Source organism: Triturus cristatus, chromosome 5_2 (genome assembly GCF_964204655.1).
Source record: "Triturus cristatus chromosome 5_2, aTriCri1.1, whole genome shotgun sequence".
Lineage (NCBI taxonomy): Eukaryota > Metazoa > Chordata > Amphibia > Caudata > Salamandridae > Triturus > Triturus cristatus.
The window spans coordinates 645,397,248-645,410,955 of NC_140588.1; positions in this window are offsets into that span (position 1 = coordinate 645,397,248).

Genomic DNA, 13,708 nt, shown 5'->3' on the forward strand with positions numbered 1-13,708 from the left:
AGTGTCCAAGATAAACAACTCGCTGGACACAGAATTGCAGCTTAGAAGGGGACACCTTGTGCCCCTTTTCGGCTAGAAATTGTAAAACTGTCAGTGATGCTTTCTCACATTCCGGTTCGCTCCTAGCGGTGATCAGCAGATCATCGACGTATTGAAGCAGAGCAGTGTTAACTGGCATGTGGATACTGTCAAGTTCTCGTTTCAGTGCTTGGCTATAGATGCTGGGGCTTTCTGTAAATCCTTGAGGTGCGCGTGAGAATTTAAAGCTACGCCCATTTAAACTGAATCCGAACAAATATTGGCTTTCCGGATCTATTGGGACGCTGAAAAAGGCATTCTTGAGATCAATTACAGTAAAGAATGTTGCTTCGGAATCAATGGCTGTCAGTAATGACGAGATATCTGGGACCACAGGAAATTGTGGCACAATGCACTTGTTTAATTCGCGCAGATCAATAACCAATCGATATACTGGCGGGGCCTTTGGATCTGTTCGTTTAAGAATCGGAATTATCGGTGAATTACATACATTGGAGTCTGTTTCCACAACTACTCCTTGGGCAATGAGCTCGTCAATGATTTGTAGTAAAGCCACTACAGCATCTGGTGGTAACTTGTATTGTCGCATTCGTGGTAGCACCACTCCTGCCTTTAATGTGACTCTATATGGTGTAATATTCATGCAACCAACATCAGTAGGGCCTTGTGCCCATAGACGTGTAGGTAAAGTCTGCAGTCGGGGATCCATGTCTCTAGACACATAGTGACCTTTAAAATCACGTAAAAACAACCTTACTCCTTCCGGAGAACAACATATTATGGCTCCTAGAGCTTTCAATGTTTTTATTCCTAGCAAGTTTTCTGGACATGATTTAGTAAGCAATAAATCTGTAGTTCGGGTCAGAGGTCCTATCGTAAGTGGAAGAGGCTGTGATACTTCATTAACAATAGGTTTTCCTGAAAAACCAAGGGAAATATTCTGAGAGCCTGAGAGGGGTGCCCCTGGAACTTCACTACGTTTTATAGTTGTTCGACTTGCCCCTGTATCGAGTAAAAATTTCCTATCTTGGCCTAATAATTCACTATGTATATAAGGTCCTTCTTGATCTACAGGGATCTCGATAAGGGGTAAGTCAACTTCCCTCTCTAGGCTAGTTCATGCGTAACGCTGATACTCAGGATATTCATACTGTGCAGTCTGATACATTTGTCGTGTTGTTGTCTGTGTGGCAGCAGCAGGCAACGGTGGTGCAGCTGGCACAAACTGTATTGGCTGTTGTGCGGCTGGCATGGCCTGGGCATGCTGCATAGCTCCTTGTTCATTCTGATCTTGTCTGAGTGGCCGTGATCTTTCTTGTGTTTTACCTATGGCGATATTATGTTTTAAAACTGGACAATCGTGTACGTAATGACCTGGCTTTTTACAATAATTGCATGTCCCTTTTACAGGTCCTGCTGAATCGGAATGTGTCATACTCTTTTTATGTCCTTCAGCTGGAACTGTCTGGGAAACTAGCATTTTCATTTTTGTGTCTTTCATGCGTCTGTGTTCATGTTCTTGTTCTTCTCTAATTCTATTGTGATGGTACTGTAACATTTGTAACATTTGTGATGGAGTGTTACCTTGCCAGGTACTCTCGAATTTTAATACTCTATTCTTTACTGGGGGCAGGGCATTTTCTACTAATTTTGTTACAAACAGATGCGGGTATGATTCGCTACTGGCTTTTATGCCACTATTTATACCAAAACATTTTTCAAATCGGGCATAGTAATCACTAGTGTCTTCATCCTGCTTCTGTTTACAGGCTGAAATTGTACCCCAATCTTCCTTTTTCGTAGTTAATAAACGTGGCAGTACCTGTACTAGTAAACCTGGTAATGCTTTAGTTTTATCCCCAAGTCCTGCTCCTGCAGTTCGGGCCCTTTCTTCCGCTTCTAACACTGACCATTCTATCTTTTGGTCTCCTACCTCCCACTCTTTTTCCTTGAGTTTTTCATAAATGCCAGCAGGCATCAACACCTTTAATATTGTCATAATGTCGGGATAGGTATACTCTCCCATGAGTAACATGTCTTTAATTTCTCGGTGAAAACCCGCTGGATCTTTGTCATGACTGGGTACCACTTTCTTCATTTGTAACAATTCTATTTTTGATATGGGCGTATATACAAATACGCGCTTAAACTCGTTGTCCTCGCCTTTTATTGGGTGCACTTCTCGTAACGGATTCTGTCTATCCATGTGATACGTGGTTCTTTCCTTGACGGGCACTGAGACATGCTCTGAGCATACAAAAAGAATATACTGCTTTCTTGATTCTAGAATTTCTTTAATTAATTTAGTACCTGGACCTCTCCATTTATTCATAAGCAATTCAGTCAGTATGTCAGGTAAGGGACCAGGGTCCGAATGCTGACTCCGATATAGTATAATGAGTTGTTGAATCATATAGATCCCAGCTAACCTCTGTTCATCTGGGGTGAGATTCAAAAATGTGCGTACTACTGTATCATCACTATATTTTCCGGGACTGTCCACCCAATGGACAGCTGCCCTGGCTAAATCTTGTTCGTCCATAGAATCGAGAAAATGATAACCCCTTCGTTCTCGGAGTAGCTTGTCGGCGGTTTGGAACGAATGCTCGTTAGACCTTATATTAATTATAGGTATTTGGAAATTCCTGTTATTATCTGGACATATCGGACGTATTGAGTCAGTATGACATCTAGTCTGATTCCTATTACAAGATCTTCCTCTACCTACATAGGCTATGGTGTCCGACTGTCCTGCGGGCAGTCCTGACCCTTCTTCCTCGCTTTGTTCGAACTCGTCTGCCTCTAATCCTTCTTCGTGTAGGCGTTCTATTTCTTTACGGATCTTTCGGCACATGGCTATTATACAATTTTTCTTGTCATGCCTTCCTTCTGATATATTCTGGCTCCATCTTGTAAGAATTTGCATTGTATCCGGGTTTACCCCCGGTCGGTCTTCATTTCTGATCACACAGTTTATGAGGAAACGTAACAGTTCCCCCTGTATCTCTACTTTCTGGTATTCCATAGCTCTGTTAATACATTCTGGATCTCGCCCTGTTTGGACAAAATGATATATATTATCTAGATGCGCAGTCATTCCTGGTAATTTCCCTAAATATACTGCGGCTCGTCTGATACGCAATGATGCCAGGATCATTTCGTCCTCTATACCGGGCACCGGGTCATATCTACAATCTACGAGAAGTTCTTTAAGTGCACGGGCACTTACGAATTTGGGTGTACGTGAATGCGCTGACTCTTGAAAAGTAAGTTTATTTATTCTAGGTGGCGTAGAAAAGATATTGGTAGCACCTCCCGTGGCCCCATCTGGGGCGTCGGGTGTGAAAGGATTCGTCGAACGTGACACAGCAACTATAGGTGTGGACACAGCTATAGAAGTACCTGTAGGAACAGATGCAGAAACAGATGTGCTTGCCGGAACTTGTGACTCGATTTGTTGCTGTAGGGATACGGGTGCTGGATCTTGGCGTTGGACCTCCCTGGTATGCGGTCTATGTGGGGCGGAATTAGCATACTCGGGAGCTGCGTCATCTAAATATGAGGAAAGAAAAACATCTTCTGCGGTTCTAGGATGCCCCTTAGGATGTACCTTGATTGGGAATAATGGGGGTGGCAAGTCTTTCGGTATCTCTGGAGTAGCCTTAGGTAATCCTTCGGCTAGAAGGGGATACATGCCATTCATGAGGGCATTTCTTTGTCTGTCTACTTGTTCTGATTTCACTCGGATACCTTCCTCAATTAATAGATTTTCTCGATCTTTGTTTGAACTCTCTTTACTCTTCTCTTCCTGTCTACGTGCTTTTTCTGTACGTCTATGAGATTCTTTACGCCATAACTCGACGGCGTCTTTCTGTGACTGTCTGACTTTCCTTTTCCATAACTCTTCCTCGACTTTCATGATGCACTCTGCATCCCAGGTCCCCGCTGCGGGCCACCTCTGACTTTCTGGTAATCCCTTGGTGTAGTCTACCCATAGATCAAGAAATAATATAGCGTCTAAGCCATGTTTGTGATACATGAAGTGCCCTGGAGTATCCCTAGGAGGAATAGGGACGGCTTCTTCGAGTACCCCTTTTCTAGTAGTGATCTGTCTTAATTTCGAAAAGAGCGGCATATTGACAACTGATCTGACACTTAATCTTGAACACACTTAATACGAAAGCACAATAATGAACAACCATTCATACCACAATATGCAGGACGTTTAACACATTAAACATTAAACATTAAACATTTTTTTTAACCTTTAAAATAAACGACAATGATGATCGTCTGCATAACTAATCACCAAGCATAACTCTTGACACTAACTAGATACTTCGGAATACTTGATATACTGCTAAACAGTACAGATACACTGCTAAAACAGTGCAGACCGGATTTGTGTACCCAAACCCGTCTTGACCGGCACAACCTATGTGCACGTCAGAAATGCCTCCCCAGTAATGGTACTCACCGGGTAGCTTCGGAAACGGAAGGCCTCGGTAACTTGAACTTGAACCGGACTGGACTCGACTCGTCTCGTCGGAAACTGGGCTTGACTTCGAACTGGTGGGTCTCTATATACCTCGGATCTTGCTCTCTCAGCTAGGCTCTGGTCGGGATACTTCGCACTTCTCACCGCCTCGTCTGGGTGTTGATCGCAGTCTCAGTCGCCCCCGCTTGACCGGAGGGAGATACAGGAAATCCTGCTGGTACGCGTAATTGTCCGTCCAGCTGTGGCAGGAGACCGGGCCTGCAACTCACCGCCGGCGCGTGAGATGAGAAAGTGTCCCTGTTCGGGCGCCATCATGTGGTAAATAATTTTCCTTTACCCGGACTGAATTTGATACGGAAACATAATAAAATAGCTCAGTAAAATGAGAGGCAGAATCCGTGATATTAGAGGTTCGGAATGGGCTTTATTCCAATAATCGATTATAATCGGTTGCTCCAAGTTCCATCACCACGGGGGTTCAGGAAGTGAAGTACATACTTTATTGACAAGAAGTAACTTTTATAGTACATACATTACAATGAAGTGAATGCAGTAGGCGTAACAATTGATAAGGAAAATGACGATTTGTCTGCGTAACCAGAAAATGGGTGTAATAAGGAGTAAAAAGGAACATAATTGGTTATGATGTCATATATAGGTGGATCTATAAGATAATACTTGGCCTAGATGCGCGCGCAGCAGTATGACGTATAATTGACGTGTAACTAGGGGGTGAAGGGGACTTGACATTTAGCTCTACATGTGGAGACAAAAAGTCTGGGGGGTCAAGTCAACCTAATCCCAAATCATATCTAACATCCTATGTTTAAAGAACTATGTTATCCAAGAAAGAAGGACTCTCGGACAGAATCTATTCTATACTGACTGTGCGTGCGTGTACAAGCGTCTAAGTGTCTACACTGAATGCGAGGGGGTAGGAATATTCCATGGTAACAGGGCTATGAATTACTTGCATGAGGACAGAGAAGCCGGGCCTTTTGCTCGGTAACTGGAAGAATGTTTACTTAAACTACTAGGCAGGAATGCATCGGCTGAGGGGGAAGCAGATAATTCGAAGGTGAAATACAGTACTTGGCAGAGAATAGGCTGATGTCAGGCTTCGTGAGCCGCGCAGAGAATGAGACAAAGTTCATGGTCGCAGATGCAGGCTCAGACTGGAGCTTTCAGAGGCAGAAAGCAAGAAGAGTTTTGATGACAGAATCAGGGCCTACTTGCCTAGACTGAAAAATGGCATAAGTGAACCATATAAAGCCGGTGGCCTTTCATATTTAGGAATGGAATATCCGGCCTGTTCATGGCGGATCTGACAGAGGACATGTTGACGGTGGACGCACATGTATTTGCGTCTTCATAACTGGAACTGGAGGGAACATACATGTACTTGTGATATGCACATAGAACCGTTGGGGTCCAAGATAGGGGACATAACTGACCAGAAAAATCCATATTTCCACAGTTATTTGAAAAAAGGGGGCTATCCTCAGTTTTTTTTATTTGTTTTTATGATCACTAAACCCTATGGATTGGAGGCCAACATATATTATTGGAAGGATGGATCACGGGTTATGCCACAGTGTGCAAACTCCTGCATACAGTACTAGTATTTGAAATAAATAGCATAATAAATAATAAAATATATCAAATAAATAACCATAAAATAGAAGAATAAATAGGTTGAAGATCATAACATTAAAAACATTTTCTTATATGCATGATACCCATTGTCCTGAGGGAGTTAAAATTCCAAAATTGTCATTCTTCGAATTTGGACATGGTGTCATAGTAGCAATCACAACCAACTAACACTCCCTAAACCATAGTATCAGTGTTACTTAACATGGAATGTCAAAAGGCCATATACAAACAATGGTGAATACCGAAATGTGCTGGTCAGATATTCAGCCCAAACATGTATGTAATATTCAAACCCGCTGGAGACTTGGAGTCTAATTGGAGAATGTAACGTGTCTCCAATATACGCAAATTGGACTCCCTATCGCCACCCCTCCTGCTGGGTGCAATGGTATCGATGACAAAATACTTGAGACCACTATTGTCACTGTTGTGTGCTTCTCTAAAGTGTCTAGCAACAGGATAAGTATTATCCTGGTTGGAGATTGCACGCAGATGTTGTAATATGCGTTTATGTTCAGCTAACTTAGTGCTGCCTACATATCTGAGACCACACGGACATGTAAGAACATAAACAGCATACTCCGTTTTACAGGTTAATAGTTTGTTGATCTTATGTTCCCTGCAACTAAAGGGATCTACATAGGTCTTGGTATTGATACCATGGAGACATGCCTCGCAAGTCTTACATCTGTAGAAACCACTATTGGTTTGTATCCAAGTGGTCTTATCGATCACCTCCGGGTTGGTATTTACCAAGCAGTCCCAAATAGATGGTGCCCTGCTATGTGTGATCGAAGCCCTCAAAGGGAGCATAGGACCAATGACAGGGTCACTGAGGACAATCGGCCAGTTCCTGTTGATGATCTTACGGAGGCTGGCATAATAATTCTAAAGGGACTAGTAAATACTTTGGCACCTGTCTCTATATTGTCCTGTTGCAACAGTACTCTGGCCACAGTAGTATTACGTCCTAGTAACTCTTCTCTACTGAAGTTCATGGATTTATAATGGCACTGTCTATTGTGTTCAGCGAATATCCTCTTTCCCTGAGTCTCTGTTTGCTTAAAACCTTTGCTTTTGTAAGGTCATCATCATTGCTGCAAACCCTTCTTAAGCGCAGCATTTCTCTGTAAGGGATGCTGCTAATAAGATGGAGGGGATGTGCGCTAGTCGCATGCAGTGTAGAGTTACCTGCAGTTGACTTACGGTAAAGCCTGGTTTCGATGTTACCATTGTGTATAAAAACCTCTGTATCAAGAAATGTGATACTAGTTTGACTAAAATTAGCAGCTTCCTCAATGGCACCGTTCTATATCAAAAACAGGCCATCGATATAACGTAACCAGACAATCACATTTTCTTCCAAGTACTTAGCATGTTTGTTTTTAAGCACAAAATCTTCCCAGTGACCCATGTAGAGACAGGCGTAGCCAGGGGAAAAACTGGCTCTCATAGCTTTGCCTCTCAACTGCCGGTAAAGAAGATTATTGTACATTAAATTATTGTTCAAAAGGCAGTGTTCTAACATCTCAACCAACATCTCATTATGATCTTTAAACTGTGATGATTTAAGAGAAAGGTAATATTGAGTGGCCTGGATACCGTCTTTATGTCTGATGGTAGTGTTTAAAGATGTTACATCCAGTGCCAACATCCAATAGTTTGTTTTCCATGTCACATTCATGATTTTACGTAAATAATCCCCAGTGTCTTGGACATAGGAATCTAATGATTTAACAAAATCCTGCAGAAAAAAATCGAAATATTGTGAAGTTTTTTCATATATCCCATTGCGAGCAGAAATGAAGGGTCTGCCTGGCGGTTTGTCACAGTTTTTGTGTATCTTTGAGATAAAATATATAGTATGGATGACAGGATTGTCCTTTCTCATAAATTTATATTCAGCTGCCCAAATCAAATTTTGTCCTTTCCAACGTGCCAATTTAATATAAAACTCTTTATTGGATACATTAATGGCTGCTGAGGTAGTCCGAACATAACAGTCTTTGTTGTTGAGCTGTGAATACGCTTCATGATCATAGTCTTCCCTTGTCAGGAGTACGATGTTTCCTCCTTTTTCACTTTGGCAAACCATAATATTTTTGTCCTGCTTAAGTTTATGCTTGAGATGCTCATACTGCTGGGTTTGGTAATTGTATCGGCATATATATATATATATATATATATATATATATATATATTACCTACTGGCGATAGCCAGTAGGTAGTTATAGTTAGGACCACGTTTCCATAGGAAAACCTCAACATTCTATTTTGAATAACTTTGGCGCCGGTCGACGAATCCTCGCGAATTTCTCAAAATAGGTGGGGCGCTACGCTCCGCTCCTACCCTGAAAGTCTCGGGGGGATTCGTCAAGCGGGGGCTGAGATAAAAGGGGGGTCCCAAAACGCGTTTTTCCCATGCATTTTTCCATAGGACCTTTAGAACGAGCTACAGCCCGAATGGCTGAACAGAATTACTCAAAATTTGGCAGAGAGGTAGTCCCTAGGTCAAGGAAGTGCCTTTTGTAGGTTTGGTGTAAATCTGTTCAGTAGATTCTGAGAAAATAGCCTTTAAATCAATATATATATCTGAGCCAGCTTACGGTACGCTTACCGTACGCTTACGGTAAGCGTACGGTGGCGTGCGCGAGCGCGATTCTGATTGGCTCTTAGATCTTAGTAAACATTCGAATCGGCCGAAACCAGGAAGCGGCGGCCGCCATTTTGTCTCTCGCACTGAGAGAGATTTTTAAAATCGGAAGCCAAAAAACATGTAAAGGGGCTGTTTTGACAACTCCCTCCCACATAGTCATGTTGAGGGAGTCCCCAAACATCCCCCAAGTGCAAAAACGGTTTTATTTTTTTTTCGGCAATTTCGCGGGGTACGCTTACCGTACGCTTACGGTAAGCGTACGGTAAAAAAATAAAAATAAAAAAAACACTATCCACACTTACCCCACCCCCTGTGCTTTTGGTGGCCGAAGGCCACCAAATGTGCTGGGCTTATTACAATGGAAAAAAACACTATCCACACTTACCCCACCCCCTGTGCTTTTGGTGGCCGTAGGCCACCAAATGTACAGGGCTTATTATAAGGGAAAAAAACTTAGCATTTAAAAAACCGTACTAATTCACTGAAAAAACCATAGGTTTCACACACGTTATAGTTAGGAATTAGCATTTAAAAAACCTTGCAAATTCACTGAAAAAACCATAGGTTTCACACATGTTATAGTTAGTGGAAATTTTACTGATAAAAAACCAATGAAATTGCCCCGTTATAGTTAGCGCAGGCAACTATAACTCACGCGACCGCAATCCTCTGCTGATGACATATGTGTCTTTATGAAAAAAAAATATTTGTAATATATGTATAGCTAAAAATGTATGGAAGAAGGCATGGGCAAATAAGTGTCTAAATACAGTATTAGCATCAGCAGAGGATTGTGGTCGCGTGAGTTATAGTTGCCTGCGCTAACTATAACGGGGCAATTTCATTGGTTTTTTATCAGTAAAATTTCCACTAACTATAACATGTGTGAAACCTATGGTTTTTTCAGTGAATATATATATATATATGGAATCCACAATCCTGAGCTACCCCAGTCACGGGCGCAAGAAACAGGTACGGACCACAATCGAGGAGAACAAGTTTTTCCTTTATTTTTTGCAGATAAAAGCGTAGCTATTCAAAGCAAGTGCCCAGCCTGACGCGTTTCGACTGCCCCACGGCAGCCTTGATCACATGACGCGCAGGACCTATCAGTGCAAATATATAGTGTGAAAGACAAAATAGGCACATATTACTGCTCTTCTCATTGGTTTAAATAAACCTAGTGCTCAAAAATTATTTAAAGGGCCAAAATGCTCAAATGCAATTGTGTTGAACATATACCACATAAAAGAATATTAATAATCCACAATGGAATACAGAATCAGAGCATAGTGCTCCTATTACAAATAACGTGTTCTAAAATCAATCTTCATTCGTTTATATCTATATAAGTACATAATGTAATCTTTTTGTGGTTTTTACCCTCATTAGAATTCTGAGCACTGAAAATATATTTTTTATCTCATAATAAGATTTTGACAGTACATTAAATAGTGCCAAATAATTGAAAAATAAAGTGCATATGTGCAAGTGCCAAGACATTCCAAAAATCTATTTACACATTGGATAACAGTATAAATACAGAGGGTAGCAGCGTATTTGTAAAGTTCCCTCGAAAAAAAGTCTCTTTCCTTTGTTTCAAATCAATAGTTTCAAGCATTTTTTTAATATCGCGTTCCTTTGTTATGTTCCAAGAATGAGTCATCGGGTAAATCTAATAAAGAAAGACAGGAGGATATCATAGAATGTAATGTAATATCTCAAGACATTCAAACCTAAAAAACTGGCCAATACAATAATTGAATTAAATAATAAATAGTTTATCTATAGTTTAGAACAATTAGCCGGTAACTATATCCTATAAAACCTAATAAAATCCGAAATCAGATAAAACCAAGTACAATGGGACTATCACCGATCCTGTCATAATATTGTCTGTGATACATTTACTCATCAAAATACATAAATAAATAAATATGTTAACTATAGATCATAAAACCAATTATTGAAGTTGTACTAGACAAGTCTCTAGATTTGAGTTTTCGGCAATATTCCCAGTCTATATAGATAAAATTTAGACTAAAATTACCGGCTACTTGTCAATGATGAGACCATTTTATAAAACTCATTATCTTATAAAAAATTGTGCAAATCATCACTGTTATTAAGTCCATTGGGCATTTTCGAATCAAGTAGCATAATGAATTCAGATTCTACTTGTCGTAGTCTTTTTTCTCTGTTGCCTCCCCTGAAATTTTTGGGCACTGAGCAGATAACAAAATACTTCAGATCTTTTAGCTCGTTATTGTGTACCAATTTCAAATGTCTCGCTACTGGATAGCTCGGATCTGAGTTGACCACTGCCCTGAGATGTTGCAGAATTCGGTTAAATACTTGCAATTTGGTGCTTCCTACATATTGTAGATGACAAGTGCACTCTAAAACGTATATTGCATAATCTGTTCTACAGGTATAGTGTCCTTGTACTTAGCATGTTTGTTTTTAAGCACAAAATCTTCCCAGTGACCCATGTAGAGACAGGCGTAGCCAGGGGAAAAACTGGCTCTCATAGCTTTGCCTCTCAACTGCCGGTAAAGAAGATTATTGTACATTAAATTATTGTTCAAAAGGCAGTGTTCTAACATCTCAACCAACATCTCATTATGATCTTTAAACTGTGATGATTTAAGAGAAAGGTAATATTGAGTGGCCTGGATACCGTCTTTATGTCTGATGGTAGTGTATAAAGATGTTACATCCAGTGCCAACATCCAATAGTTTGTTTTCCATGTCACATTCATGATTTTACGTAAATAATCCCCAGTGTCTTGGACATAGGAATCTAATGATTTAACAAAATCCTGCAGAAAAAAATCGAAATATTGTGAAGTTTTTTCATACATCCCATTGCGAGCAGAAATGAAGGGTCTGCCTGGCGGTTTGTCACAGTTTTTGTGTATCTTTGAGATAAAATATATAGTATGGATGACAGGATTGTCCTTTCTCATAAATTTATATTCAGCTGCCCAAATCAAATTTTGTCCTTTCCAACGTGCCAATTTAATATAAAACTCTTTATTGGATACATTAATGGCTGCTGAGGTAGTCCGAACATAACAGTCTTTGTTGTTGAGCTGTGAATACGCTTCATGATCATAGTCTTCCCTTGTCAGGAGTACGATGTTTCCTCCTTTTTCACTTTGGCAAACCATAATATTTTTGTCCTGCTTAAGTTTATGCTTGAGATGCTCATACTGCTGGGTTTGGTAATTGTATCGGCATATATATATATATATATATATATATATATATATATATATATATATATATATATATATATATATATATATATATATATATGGCCGAGTCTCGTCCCACACTTCTCGTACCAGAAAGGACGAAGCGAAACCAAAATTCTGTGCCTTTAAAGTTTATTCCGTGCCCAGCACCGCCGCCATTACGCGTTTCAGCCCTCTAGGGGCCTTGATCACATGATACGTCACATGGCTCAAATCTCGCAATTTAAAGTGACAATGCTCAGGAAAAAAACGGCAGTCGCTTCCTATTACTCATCATGGAAATGGAAGAAAGCAAGCAGAGTAGTTCACACGGTAACTTTTTTCCCCCATTGTGCAATACACAAAACATCAATGTGAAAAGTAACGCATAGTAATGATATATATACCATAAATATGTTCCTGACTTGACTAATAAATAGATACAATATAAACGACAAATTATTAAAGGAATCATTATCAAAATACAGAGTTAAAAAGGGCAGTTTGAAACCACTGTAATACATATAAATAAATTCAATATGTCAACAGTTAATAAGATATGCAAAAAGACCAAGAAAAAAACCATTAGAATAAAATAAAAAATTTCTAATGTTGACATCTTACATAAAATGACAACATAGGTACTCTCCACATTAAAAATCATATTATGCACCTTGTGAATATACCCCGTTACTACTCCGTCAGACACAAAAACAATAAGGCCCAAATGGTCTAATATTGTAACAAACCAAGTCATGATTCTATAAAGTGTTGTCTACCTGATGTCACATAAAATTGCCTACCAACCTAATGTGCAAAATTGTGCTAAATAAATATATATATATTAATGTCAAAAAATGGTTAAAAGTCCGACAGCTTACGTGAAATAGATATATCTGGATCAAATCTCGAGGAACTAACAATTTACAGATGAGTAAAAAAGTCCTCACTCGAATTTAATCCATTTGGAATTTTGCTATCCATTTCCAATATATAGCTACTTTCCAATTTCCTCAACAGAGCGTCTCAGTTACCGCCTCTTCTTGGCGGGAGAACCGAGTCAATCACATAGTATCGCAACTCACTAGATCTTCTTGCATGAAATTCATCAAAATGGTGACCTACTGGGTATGCTGGATCACCATTGTTGACAGCCTGAATGTGCTGGAGTATCCTTTTATACGCCTGGAGCCTTGTGCTACCCACAAGGACACTCCAGCACATAAATTGCAAACTATGTTTTACACGTGTGTTTTTTGTCAATTTTGATGATCCGGCTACTAAATGGAGTTGTGTAATCTGTTTTGTTGACTCCATGTTTGTACGCTTTACAGCTCGCACGCTTAATGAAGCCTTTGCTGGCTGTAAGCCACATTGTATTTTGAACGACCTCCGGGCTACTCTTAACAAGGAAATCACTCATCGAGCGTGCCTTTCTAAAGGTCAAATTGGGTGACCGAGAGAGGGTACTGCCCAAAACCAGATCATTTCTGACCAACGCCCAGTTCTTGTTGATTATTCTTCTTATAGTTTGATGTTGATTGCTATAGGTTAAAATTAATCTAGGTGATGTCCCTGGCATGTTAGCATGGTCAATAGATGGTTTAATGGCCAATGCCT